The sequence below is a fragment of the Mauremys mutica genome, unplaced genomic scaffold (assembly GCF_020497125.1).
Source record: "Mauremys mutica isolate MM-2020 ecotype Southern unplaced genomic scaffold, ASM2049712v1 Super-Scaffold_100292, whole genome shotgun sequence".
Lineage (NCBI taxonomy): Eukaryota > Metazoa > Chordata > Testudines > Geoemydidae > Mauremys > Mauremys mutica.
The window spans coordinates 415,728-428,956 of NW_025423306.1; the positions used below are offsets into that span (position 1 = coordinate 415,728).

General features: G+C 57.5%; 3 non-coding genes across 3 annotated transcripts; 2 read left to right on the forward strand and 1 right to left on the reverse strand.

Annotated features, from left to right (window-relative positions):
* Window positions 1–6,882: 6,882 nt before the first annotated feature.
* Window positions 6,883–6,964, reverse strand: TRNAS-UGA. Its single transcript has one exon. It is a non-coding gene; the product is annotated as a tRNA-Ser (tRNA).
* Window positions 6,965–8,465: 1,501 nt separating this feature from the next.
* On the forward strand, window positions 8,466–8,537 carry TRNAQ-CUG. Its single transcript has one exon. It is a non-coding gene; the product is annotated as a tRNA-Gln (tRNA).
* A 2,096-nt stretch (window positions 8,538–10,633) lies between these two features.
* Window positions 10,634–10,715, forward strand: TRNAS-UGA. The gene has a single exon. It is a non-coding gene; the product is annotated as a tRNA-Ser (tRNA).
* The last annotated feature ends 2,514 nt before the right edge of the window (window positions 10,716–13,229 follow it).

A 13,229-nucleotide genomic window follows, 5' to 3' on the forward strand; every position in this document is an offset into this window, starting at 1 on the left:
GCTGAGAATCTCGGATGCTAGGCAGCCACTCTTCCCCCACTGCTTTCTACTTCAGCATGAGAAGCTCCCAGACACGCACCAAACACCATTCACGACACTTTGATAACTAGGTAACTCGAAGCGATGACCACTTCCCCGAAATGACTCCACTGGAAGAATTCAAAGCAAGAGCCCTTAACACACAGTTCTGTTCGAAGACAGAGAAGTCTTTCAGCCTCCTTCCTCTCGCTGGCTTCCCTGTGCATGCCTAATTTGCATAAACCCACCCACTGACCTGTGACTAACAATCTCTCACTGTTAACTCTTACAGCAAAACAGGCCAAAGAAAGCCTATGCAAGCGCTATACCTCAGCCCCACTGCTCTTTTCTGCTCCTTCTCAAACGTACAGTCATCAGGCACACATAAGATAGTTTTGCTCCATACCAGTCCAGTTTCTTGTCTAACCACTGCACACACATGGTATAACCCTACCCTGAGCTGATTCCCGACTTTTGCGCTCAATACAGGAAAACGAGAATTGAGAGAGAAGCTGTGCAGGGAAGTCTTCCTCAACTTGCACTGCACTCCCCAAGGGCCTTTCAGGGTCTTCTGTGGACTTCAGGTTCCATTTGATTGCCAAGGTTTATGGTCTTATTAATTAGCCATCTCCTAATGCAAGGATGCTACATGTCAGCCTAAAGATCGATTTTCCAAAAAAGAGCTGAGAAACAGAACTAAAGCTGAGCACGAGGTGTTACATTTACATGAGCATCCAGAATCTGACTATGCCCTGGCAAGTTCAATGCTTCCGAAAGAAATCAGAAAATAAGGAGCCCGTCAGGTCCCCCTGGCCCTGTTAGCACCCAGATCTAGTCAATCTGCAGGGAAATAAGGAAAAGGCGATGAATAAAGAAGTCAGGAAATAACAAGCAAATGAAGAACGGATTTCTGTCCAATTTACCATCTTCTCAGCTACCAATCAAAGTTAAAGACCTAAAGTCAACCTATCGGCATAAGCAGGGCCGCCCAGAGGATTCCAGGGGCCCGGAGTCTTTGGCGGCGGGGGGCCCCGCTTCGGCGGTAAGTCGGCGGCGGGGGGGTCCTTCCGTTCCGGGACCCGCTGCCAAAGTGCCCCAAAGACCCACGGCGGGGACCCCCCCTCCGCCGAATTACCGCCAAAGCGGGACCTGCCGCCGAAGTGCAGCCCCCACCGCGGGTCTTCGGGGCACTTCGGCGGCGGGTCCTGGAACGGAAGGGCCCCCCCGCCGCCGAATTACCACTGAAGACCCGGCTGCACTCCGGCTGCCGGTCCCGCTTCGGCGGTAATTCTATCCCGGAGAGGAAGGACCCCCTGCCAGCGAAGACCGGGAGCGAAGAAGCTCCGGGGGCCCGGGGCCAGCGAGAGTTTTCCGGGGCCCCCGGAGTGGGTGAAGGACCCTGCTCCAGGGGCCCCAAAAAACTCTCGTGGGGGCCCCTGTTGGGCCCGGGGCCTGGGGTAAATTGCCCCACTTGCCCCCCCCGGGCGGCCCTGGGCATAAGTACAGATGGTTGAATGGAAGTTAAAAGGAGCTGCTGTGGCAAGTGTTAGGAGCCTGCAAACAACATGCAGATGATTTAAAAACGCTGCAATTAGAGGCTGCGACAAAGTTCCTCCTCTACCTTGGTGGGTCCTGCGCTTATTGGCAGATTTGCTCACCTCAGTGATCTTCCCCTCTGGTGGAACCCACAGTCTGGGTCAACTCCTCCTGGGTCTGATCAGGAGTTGGGAAGAACCCAGGCCTGCCCTCTACTCCGGGTTCCAGCCCAGGGCCCTGTGGATTGCAGCTGTCTATAGCGCCTCCTGTAACAGCTGCATGACAGCTACAGCTCCCTGGGCTACTTCCCTATGGCCTCCTCCAAACACCTCCTTTATCCTCACCACAGGACCTTCCTCCTGGTGTCTGATAACACTTGTACTCCTCAGTCCTCCAGCAGCTACACCCTCTCCCTCTCAGCTCCTTGTGCCTCTTGCTCCCAGCTCCTCACACGCACACCACAAACTGAAGTGAGCTCCTTTTTAAACCCAGGTGCCCTGATTAGCTCTGCCTTGATTGGCTGCAGGTGCTCTAATCAGCCTGTCAGGGGTGCGGAAAGCCTGCGAACTGTACCCAGGTGTGTTCACAAGCATTGTGAAAACGTGCAATTCCTGCTCACACTGCACAGGGGCAGCACAGCTCCGGGGTTCTCTGGAATCGCACAATAATGCTGGCTTTGTTCCCACAGCACCTGGAGCTCTGCACAGTGAGACATGGGGGTGCTGCAGCCCCCGCCGCACCCCTCGTTCCCGCACCTCTGCTTCTCTGCAGGGAACTTGTTATGCCACGAGGGGGTGCAGGGAGACTGTGCAGGAGACCCAGGCCCACGCGCTGAGCACTGCAGCTCCAGTGCTGTGTGCAGGATTCATTTCTGCTCTCTGACAAAACTGCCCCAGGCTCCTCTGTCCCACTAATATTTGCCCAGGCTCCCCGGCGCTGTTAGTATCTGTCCAGAGCTCTCGCCAGCCCTGCCCCAGGAGAGCTGGGCGCTCGCCCTGCTCTAGGAGAGCCAGGCAGGCCCTGAGCACTAGACGGTGACCCTAGGCCAGTGGTGCCAGAACAATCTGTATAGTGGGGGGTGCTGAGCCACTGAACCAACTGTAACCCCTGGGTGTGATGGAAACCACGTCAAGCCAGGGGCTGCTGCAGCCCCCCCAGTTCCAGCCCCTCTGCCCAGGCAGCTCCCCCAGCCTGACACACACACCCAGCCCCTGCACCCACCCCACCCCAGGGCTCCTCAGCCCAGAGGGGAGCCCCCCGGCTGAGTGGGGAATCAGAACCCCCCAAAATTACCCTGGGACCAGCATGATCTGCCTCCGCCCTGCCCTGCTCTGCATGTATTCGGAGTGAGTCAGTTTCCCTGTCCCAAGGTGTGTCCTGCCCTGTGTCTCTTCTCCTCCCCAGTTCCTTCCAAACCAGCCCATTTCCCCTGCACCCCGGGCTGGGTCTCTGCCAACCCCCCTTCTCCCCTCCTGCCCCCAATATCTCCCGGCCCCTACAGGTCTATAGGGCTGGATCCCTCCCTCCCCCCTTCTCCCCTCATTTCCTGCCTCTAGGGGTCTATGGAGATGGGTCTCTCCCTCCCCACTTCTCCCCCCATCCCCTCATCCCTTCCCCCAATATCTCCCTGCCCCAGTCTGTCTATGGGGCTGGGTCTCTCCCTGAAGCCCCGCCCCCAGCGCGGGGCTCACAGACAATCCCCGCCCAGCGGCTGTGACGTGGAGGTGACGTGTACACTCTTTGCAGGCAACTCATTCACCGGAGACCAAAAGGACAGGAGGTGTCACGTGTCCATGGGCGGGGCTATGCAGATGAGCAGTGTCTGGCGGCAGGACGGGGAGCAGCGAGAGGAACCGAAGGAGCCCGGCGGAGAGAATTCTCTGCGTGTGGACAGAATCCGGTGTGGGGAGTTCGTGCTGTGGGTGCCTGCACCGGAGTCACTTCGGGGCAGTGATTGCCACTGAGCTGCATAGTGACCAAAGGCGTGTGAATGGGGTGTGGTGCCTGGCCGGGAACAGCTCATGGTGACAAGAAAGCAGCAGCTCCTGTCCTAGCAGTGGTTTGTGGGGATGTGGGGGGTTTCTTTGCACCATGTGTGGGATTGTTGTGGGTGCAGCTAGACCCCCCCCCCTTCTCTGGGGGGGTGGGGCTTCTATTGTCTGCCTGGGGGAGGGGGGGTCCATGATGTCACAGCCCATGGTAGAGGGGAGGTTGAATCATGTTTCTGAAGTGGGAGAGCAACTTCCCCGGCTCCCACTCACTCTCCACTAGGGGGCTGGGCTGGGATCTCTAGGGAGGGGAGCACAAGAAAAAACAGTCTCCCCTATGGAGACCAGGAGTCCTGGCTCCCAGTCCCCCTGCTCTAGATCCCCTCCACTCCCTGGGCCAGGGATAGAACCCAGGAGTCCTGGTGCCCAGCCCCCTCCTGCTCTGACCACTCAACCCCACTCCCCTCCCAGGGTGGTGCAGGGTCACTGGGTCTGTGTCCCAGCTCTGCTAAGGGCCGTGACTGATTTTCCCAAAGTGCTTCCTTCTGAATCCAGCACATCTAAACACTCCCCCCCACCCGGTCACTGCCCACCCCCGTGTGGGGGCACCAGCACTGTGCCGGGTCGTGATGGGAAATTGTCCAAGCTGGCCCAGGAGAGACATGTGTGTCCCTGCTGCCCCCTGCTGGTGGGGCTGAGCCCTGCTCTCTGTGTGTGTGTGTGTGTGTGTGTGGTGGCTTTGCAGGATTTTGTATCCTGCAGCAAGTGACACACACACACACACTGACACAGAAAGGGACTCTCAGTCCCAAGAACACTTACACACAACACACCCAGAGGGGCATGCTAGCCCAACCCCCAAAGAGAGAAACAATCACACCCTCAGCCACAATCACACACACACACCAGAATATCCACAATTGTGCTCAGAGACACAACCACACACAGTTCACTCCCACTCCTCCCAACACAAGGACCTCCTGCCCCACACAGCCTGTGCCGAGGCCTGTGGAACTCACTGCCACTGGACAGCTACCAATGAGAATGGACCTTTCCAGGAGACCAATAGACATGGCCGTGGCGACAGAGGGAGCTGGGCTCCCAGGGTCTAACCCAGGCTGAGACTGGTTCTGACCTAGAGGGGTCTATCCAGCCGGGGGCAGCGTGACCCACACACAGACCCACCAGAAGCGCCTTTCTTAGCAGGTCTCTCAGGCCATCCTCCACCCTGCCCTGGGTTGGGTAACAAAGGGGCAGCACAGGACTCTGGGCCGTGTCACAACCCAGCCCCAGCCCCTCGCTCCCACACGCTGGTGAGTTGGGTAACTGCCGAGGGATTGCACAAGAGAGAGTCAGAGCCAAGGAGAGAACCCAGGAGTCCTGGCTGCCCTCCCCCCGACACACACTCTAACAACTGGCTCCCACTCCCCTCCCAGGGCTGGAGATAGAACCCAGGAATTCTGACCACCAACCCCCCCCCCCCCCGCCCCGCTCTGACCACCAGACCCCACACTCCCCTTTTAGATTTTAGTCCCCCTGCCTCTTCTATCCACCCACCCCACCTGCCCATCCCTTTGCTGCAGGTTTCTGGGGTGTCACCCCTGCTCTGCATTCCCCCAGTGCAGCCCAAGGCTTTTCCTCCCCCCAACCACACATCCTCTCCCCCCTCGTGCTGGATCATCTGCTTGGCCCCCTGCCCCCTCTCGGGGGGCGCTGTGCGGCGTGGCTGGGGATTGTGCAATGGCCCAGCACCAGGCAACACAGAACCGACACCACATGCCCTGCCCCGCCTCACCTGAGCTGCTCTCCAGGTGCATCGGACCCGAGTGCCCCGCACCTTGGCACTCCTGCCCCACAGGGGGTGAGCTGCAGCCCCCGCCACACTGCGCAGAGGGGAGAAGGGTCAGGCCAGCCAGCCCTTGTAAGATGGGGAAATCACCACCGGAGTCGACGGTATGGGGGCTGTAACATAGAGAAACAGTTGTTGCACTGAAAGAGGGCAGCAGAGCACACACACACACACACACACGCTTGCAAGCATACACAAACACATTCATGAATCTAGCCACACACACACACACTTGCTAATATACGCAAACACCTGCACAAATCCAGCCAACATCAACACAACTGCTAACAGATGCAAACACATGCACAAATCCAGCCACATGAACACACACACACACTTGCACAGCCAAAAACACAACACTCACAGCTGTAATGACACCCCCCCACACAAAAAACCCTTACAGAAAACCACACATACAACACATGCAGAAATCAATCCATCCACCCACACACACACACACCCCATCCCCATTCTGTGCACACACTTTGGGTCACTGCAACACTGAATACTTCAATTGGATGGGGGGCCCAGCACCATGGCTATTCCCTGCCCCCCAGGGCTCACAGGAGGTGGATTGGGGGGGGCACAGAGGGCACGATCCAGTGCCAGCCAAGGGGGGATCAGAGGTGGGGATGGGGCCGTGGTTTCTGTACCACCCGGTTCCTGGCACAGGCTCCTTCCAGGATTTGCATTTCTTGGTAGTTTTCACCCCGTCACCACTTCCTGCCCAGGTGGTTCGGGGGTGGGGTGGGAAGAACCCAGGAGTCCTGGCTCCCAGCCTCACCTGTGCTAACGTACGAGACTCTACTCTAACCCCAGCGCTGGGACTGGAACCTAGGAGTCCTGACACCCATCTTCCTTTCCTCTAACCACTAGACCCCACTCCCGCCCTTTTGGGGAGCCAGGACTCCTGGGTTCTGTCCCCAACTCTGAGAGCAGAGTGGGGTCTAGTGGTTAGAGCAGGAGGAGCCAGGACTCCTGGGTTCTACTCTCAGTGCTGCTGTTTGACCCTGGGCCTCAGTTTCTCCTCCCACTTTTTGGGTCTGGAGCCTGTAAACTCTCTGGGGCAGGGCCTGTCTCTCGCTGTGTCTGGGCAGCGCCTGGCCCAACGGGGCCTGATCTCAGCTGGGGCAGGGACTGGCTCTGTGTCTGTGCAGCCCCTGGCACAACGGGGGCCTTGATTCTGCCTTGTCAACGGCAGCGCAGAAAGTCCTAGTGCCAAAAGAGTCGCTGACTTGGCTCCTTTCACACGCTAGAGAGAGGCGCAGAACCAGGGCTATGGCTGATCTATGGGGCACCAGGTGAGTGGCAGAGGCTTCAGGCGCTGAGAGTTTGCCTGACCCCTCAGGGACACAGTGTGAGGTGGTGTCCCAGGCATCTCTATGAAAGGAGCAGAACAGGATTTACTTGGGGTGAGGAGAGAATTGAGTGTGTCTCAGGGGGTTGTACAGAGGTATTGCCCGGGTGAGAGACTGGCTAAAACACAGGTCTCGCTGTGAGCAAGATTCGAACCTGCGCAGGGGAACCCTATTGGATTTCAACTCCAACGCCTTAACCATTCGGCCATCACAGCTGTGAGCACAAAAGTGCCCCAATGCCAGAGAAACTGGTAAAGAATCACAATGCCCAGGCGTGAAGTCATCTGAACTACAGAATTCCCACCGCAAACCTGGCTCCCAAAGCACAGGGGGGATTGGGGGTTTGTTCTCTTTGCTTAGCCATGTGCAGTCGCACAGAGAGCGCGTTTAAAAGTCTCCCCTCCCACAGAGCGGGAAGGGGAAACGATTCTCAACTTGAAGCCTGATGTAGGGTGACCAGACGTCCCGATTTTATCATGACTGTCTCAATATTTGCTTGTTTGTCCCACATCCCGACAAATGTTTGGTCGGGACACTGGACAAACAAACAATTTTGCCCTCTGCTCCGGCACACAGGCAGAGCCCGGAGGGACACTCGCCCCCCTGACTCTGCCCCCTCCTTCCCCCATTGGATCCCTCCCGAAATCCCTGCCCTGGCCCTGCCCCCAGCCCCACCCCCTCACTGCCCCATTGGATCCCTCCCCAAATCCCCGCCCTGGCCCTGCCTCTTCCCCAAGCAGGCGGCATCCTCCTCCCTCCCAGGTCTGCACACAGGCCGTGGCCATAGCCGGGAGCGCAGCGCGGAGGCTGCTCCAGCCCCGGAGCCTGCACGGCAGTGCAGTGGTGCTGGGGGCAGTGCGGAGCGGGCAGGGCCCAGGTGGGCGGGAGGCGGAGACATATGTGGGGCAGACACGCTCCTGCCGGGAGGGCCTGGGCCCAGCTGCCTGGTTCGCCCCTTGCCCGGGAGCTGCAGGAGGGACCTGGGGCGCGGCTCGGCTGCAGAGCTCAGAGCCCAGGCTGGGCCAGGAGCGAGGGGATGGGGGAGCTGGGGGTGTATCGGGGATTGGAGCTGAGAGTTGGGTGGAGACGGGACTGTGCCACTGCTGCCTGGAGGGGGGAGCCTCCGGCTTTTTTTTTTTTCTCCGCCTCCCGCGTCCCGATATTTCATTTTTGACATCTGGTCACCCCAGCCTGACGTGAATGAGGATGTCTGGACCAAGGGGCCAGGGACTGGCCTTTGCTAGAGAAACCACTGTCAAGTTTTAGCCAATTAGGACAAGTCAGCAAATAAGAACAAGCTCAGGTCTCAGTAACTGCTGCATGTAGCAAAGTCCTACAGGGAGCAGTTTCTGGCACTACACCTGCACAGCTCTGCTCCCCGGCTCTTCTCGGGCTCCTGCTCTCTCCTTAGCTCTGCCCCACTCTGGCCCAGGCAGTTCCAGCTCCCACGGAGGATGGGACCCCCTGGCCTGGTGACTCCCTCATTACACTGCCTGGCCTGTCAGTGCGGCTAACTTGGAGCTTTGGCCTCTCCCCATTGCCCCTGGGGACTGTCAGTCTCAGGGGCCTGATTTCCCATTGGCCCTTCCCCCTTCTATTGAGACTGGGAACTAGCCAACCAACCCCCCGCCACTAAGTTTTAGTAAGGGGCCAACAGTCCCTTACACGAGCCAGCATCATGAGGGTCACCGATGTACAGAGACAACAGCACAAGCTGGTCCCATGGTGTAACGGGCAGCACTCAGGACTCTGAATCCTGTAATCTGAGTTCAAATCTCAGTGGGACCTTGTGTTGGCTTGTGCTAAAGCCCTGGAGCTCCCAGTGCTCAACTTCCCTGTCTCCAGTTATACAAGAGCCAGTCTTTCCCCTCCTGCTGGGTGACTCACACCTCCTAGAGCCCGGTCTTTGGTCATGACGGTAACAATGGGTTAGGGCTCTAAAACTTGCTACCCTGATGGTTGGGATTCTTGCTGCTTCACCTGATGCCCACAAGTTTGGCCCTTGTGCTTCCTACCACACTTTTCCTCTGGCCCACATGGCGCTTGAAGAAAGTCGCTGTCTCTAAGTTCAGACAGCTGCTTGAAGCAGCCAGTCCTGAGGCAGGGGAAAGCCCCAACATCAGCCCCCCTTCTCTCCCTGGCTCAGCACAGCTCTCTCTGTCACACACACGCACACACACACACTGCTGCCTGCTTAGATCTGTGTCAGGGGTGCTGGAACAGGGGGTTTAGAGGGCCATGGCCCCACCACTCTTTACTGGCTGTTAGGACATATGATGGGAGGGAGGGTGCAGTCTTGGGGAAGAGGTGTTCTGTGGGTGTGGCCTCGGGGGGAGAGGTGCTGTGAGTGGGGGTCCTTAGGGAAGGGGTGTCGTGGGGGTGCCACAGTTTGGACAATGGTGCCCCCCCCACTGTAAGGAAGCTTCTGCCGCCCCTGCTCTGTGTTGGCAGAGCGGGAGAGAGCAGCATCCATGGCAGTGATTTGCTCCCTGGGGCTCCGGCAGGGGGGCTTGGGAGGTGATTTAAAGGGCCAGGGGCTCCGGCCACTTCAGGGAGCCCTGGACCCTTTAAATCACCAGTCTGGGGAAGCCGGGCTGGGCTGGCACAGCGTACCGGCTCTTGCTGGTACCCCATACCGGAACATACCGGCTTACTTTCACCTCCGGAAGGTCCTCACGTGGATCAATAACTGGTTAAAAGATGGGAAACAAAGGGTAGGAATAAATGGTCAGTTTTTAGGATGGAAACAGGTAACTAGTGGTGTCTGTACTGGGACCAGTACTAGTCAACATATTCATAAATGATCTGCTAAACAGTGAGCTGACAAAATTTGCAGATGATCGAAAACTACCGGCTTGCTTCCTAGAACGAACGCTCCTTGAGTGGGGTGATCCACAGGGAGTAGCTCAAACCTCCAAAGTGCCTGGCCAGGGGCAGGACATTAGCACAGCAAGGGAGGGGTGTGGCAGTGACATCACAAAGGCCTTTTGCAGGACCTCAGACTATTGGTCAAAGGTGGTGGGGAGGTGGTGACCTCACAGAGAGATGCTGACATCAGCCAGGCAGGACAGGGGCGAGGGGCCAGGGAAACCTCAGAGACCCCTGTGGCTTTGCTTCAGCAAGTCTCCTTCTCCAGGTCTCTCTTTGAGGACTGAGAGAGTATTCGGGTTCATGGACGTGAGCGCCAGGAGGAACCTCTTTCGAGTTTTCTCCTTCCCTTTGCCTGATTTTACTAGTAAATAGCCTTCCTTGTTTAGAAGGTAAGAGCCTCCTCGAGGTTTGAAACCTGTTCAGTCTGATCCATCTGGTGACAGTTGAATTCTAGGCATGGAAAACACAAGCTTAAGGAGGCAGAATTTTATTCCGCACCTGAGATTTTATCCCTTAGAATCACTGGGGATATTAGGGTTTGTCCTTTTTGTTTCATCTTTTCCTCCATCCATCCCTTCCTCCTTTCTCTTTGTCTCTTGCTTCTTTTGTCCTTTCACCTGTTCCCCTCCCAACACCAGGAGCGAGGTGTGTGTGTGTGTGTGTGTGTTGCGGGGGAGTGCTCGGCAGTTCCCACTGTGGGAGGTCCACCCAAAAATGTGGGGCTGAAATAGTGCTTGGGCAGTGATCCCCACCGGTGACCTGGGCCATCCTTTGGGCTCTCTGGTGAGAACCCTCAGCTTCTCGTCCTCAGTCTCTACCCTGATTGAGGTTGAGACTTTTAAACGCGCTCTCTGTGCGACTGCACATGGCTAAGCAAAGAGAACAAACCCCGAATCCCCCTTGTGCTTTGGGAGCCAGGTTTGCGGTGGGAATCCTGTAGTTCAGATGACTTCACGCCTGGGCATATGATTCTTTACCAGTTTCTCTGGCATTGGGGAAAATTTGTGCTCACAGCTGTGATGGCCGAGTGGTTAAGGCGTTGGAGTTGAAATCCAATAGAGTTCCCCTGCGCAGGTTCGAATCCTGCTTACAGCGAGGCCTGTGTTTTAGCCAGTCCCTCACCCGGGCAACACCTCTGTACAACCCCCTGAGACACTCTCAATTCTCTCCCCACCCCAAGGAAATCCTGTTCTGCTCCTTTCATAGAGATCCCTGGGACACCCCCTCACACTGTGTCCCTGAGGGGTCAGGCAAACTCTCAGCGCCTGAAGCCTCTGCCACTCACCTGGTGCCCCATAGATCAGCCATAGCCCTGGTTCTGCGCCTCTCTCTAGCGTGTGAAAGGAGCCAAGTCAGCGACTCTTTTGGCACTAGGACTTTCTGCGCTGCCGTTGACAAGGCAGAATCAAGGCCCCCGTTGTGCCAGGGGCTGCACAGACACAGCGAGAGACAGGCCCTGCCCCAGAGAGTTTACAGGCTCCACACCCAAAAAGTGGGAGGAGAAACTGAGGCCCAGGGTCAAACAGCACTGAGAATAAAACCCAGGACTCCTGGCTCCTCCTGCTCTAACCACTAGACCCCACTCTGCTCTCAGAGTTGGGGACAGAACCCAGGAGTCCTGGCTCCCCAAAGGGGCAGGAGTGGGGTCTAGTGGTTAGAGGAAAGGAAGCTGGGTGTCAGGACTCCTAGGTTCCAGTCCCAGCGCTGGGGTTAGAGTGGAGTCTCGTACCTTAGCACAGGTGGGGCTGGAAGCCAGGACTCCTGGGTTCTTCCCACCCCACCCCCGAACCACCTGGGCAGGAAGTGGTGATGGGGTGAAAACTACCAAGAAATGCAAATCCTGGAAGGAGCCTGTGCCAGGAACCGGGTGGTACAGAAACCACGGCCCCATCCCCACCTCTGATCCCCCCTTGGGTGGCACTGGATCGTGCCCTCTGTGCCCCCCCAATCCACCCCCTGTGAGCCCTGGGGGGCAGGGAATAGCCATGGTGCTGGGCCCCCCATCCAATTGAAGTATTCAGTGTTGCAGTGATCCAAAGTGTGTGCACAGAATGGGGATGGGGTGTGTGTGTGGGTGGATGGATTGATTTCTGCATGTGTTTGTGTATGTGTGGTTTTCTGTAAGGGTTTTTTGTGTGGGGGGGTGTCATTACAGCTGTGAGTGTTGTGTTTTTGGCTGTGCAAGTGTGTGTGTGTGTTCATGTGGCTGGATTTGTGCATGTGTTTGCATCTGTTAGCAGTTGTGTTGATGTTGGCTGGATTTGTGCAGGTGTTTGGGTATATTAGCAAGTGTGTGTGTGTGTGGCTAGATTCATGAATGTGTTTGTGTATGCTTGCGTGTGTGTGTGTGTGCTCTGCTGCCCTCTTTCAGTGCAACAACTGTTTCTCTATGTTACAGCCCCCATACCGTCGACTCCGGTGGTGATTTCCCCATCTTACAAGGGCTGGCTGGCCTCACCCTTCTCCCCTCTGCGCAGTGTGGCGGGGGCTGCAGCTCACCCCCTGTGGGGCAGGAGTGCCAAGGTGCGGGGCACTCGGGTCCGATGCACCTGGAGAGCAGCTCCGATGAGGTGGGGCAGGGCCTGTGGTATCCGTTCTGTGTTGCCTGGTGTTGGGCCATTGCACAATCCCCAGCCACGCCGCACAGCGCCCCCCGAGAGGGGGCAGGGGGCCAAGCAGATGATCCAGCACGAGGGGGAGAGGATGTGTGGTTGGGGGAGGAAAAGCCTTGGGCTGCACTGGGGGAATGCAGAGCAGGGGTGACACCCCAAAAACCTGCAGCAAAGGGATGGACAGGTGGGGTGGGTGGATAGAAGAGGCAGGGGGACTAAAATCTAAAAGGGGAGTGTGGGATCTGGTGGTCAGAGCGGGGCGGGGGGGGCAGGGGGGCAGGTTTGGTGGTCAGAATTCCTGGGTTCTATCTCCAGCCCTGGGAGGGGAGTGGGAGCCAGTGGTTAGCGTGTGTGTCGGGGGGGGGGGGAGCCAGGACTCCTGGGTTCTCTCCTTGGCTCTGACTCTCTCTTGTGCAATCCCTCGGCAGTTACCCAACTCACCAGCATGTGGAAGCGACGGGCTGGGGCCGGGTTGTGACACGGCCCAGAGTCCTGTGCTGCCCCTTTGTTACCCAACCCAGGGCAGGGTGGGGGGTGGCCTGGGAGACCCGCTAAGAAAGGCGCTTCTGGTGGGTCTGTGTGTGGGTCACGCTGCCCCCGGCTGGATAGACCCATCTAGGTCAGAACCAGTCTCAGCCCGGGTCAGACCCTGGGAGCCCAGCCCCCTCTGTCACCATGGCCATGTCTATTGGTCTCCTGGAAAGGTCCATTCTCATAGGTAGCTGTCCAGTGGCAGTGAGTTCCACAGGCCTCGGCACAGGCTGTGTGGGGCAGGAGGTCCTTGTGTTGGGAGCAGTGGGAGTGAACTGTGTGCGGTTGTGTCTCTGAGCACAATTGTGAATATTCTGGTGTGTGTGTGTGTGTGTGGCTGGGGGTGTGATTGTTTCTCTCTTTGGGGGTTGGGCTAGCATGCCCCTCTGGGTGTGTTGTGTGTGAGTGTTCTTGGGACTGAGAGTCCCTTTCTGTGTCAGTGTGTGTGTGTGTGTGTGTGTGTCAC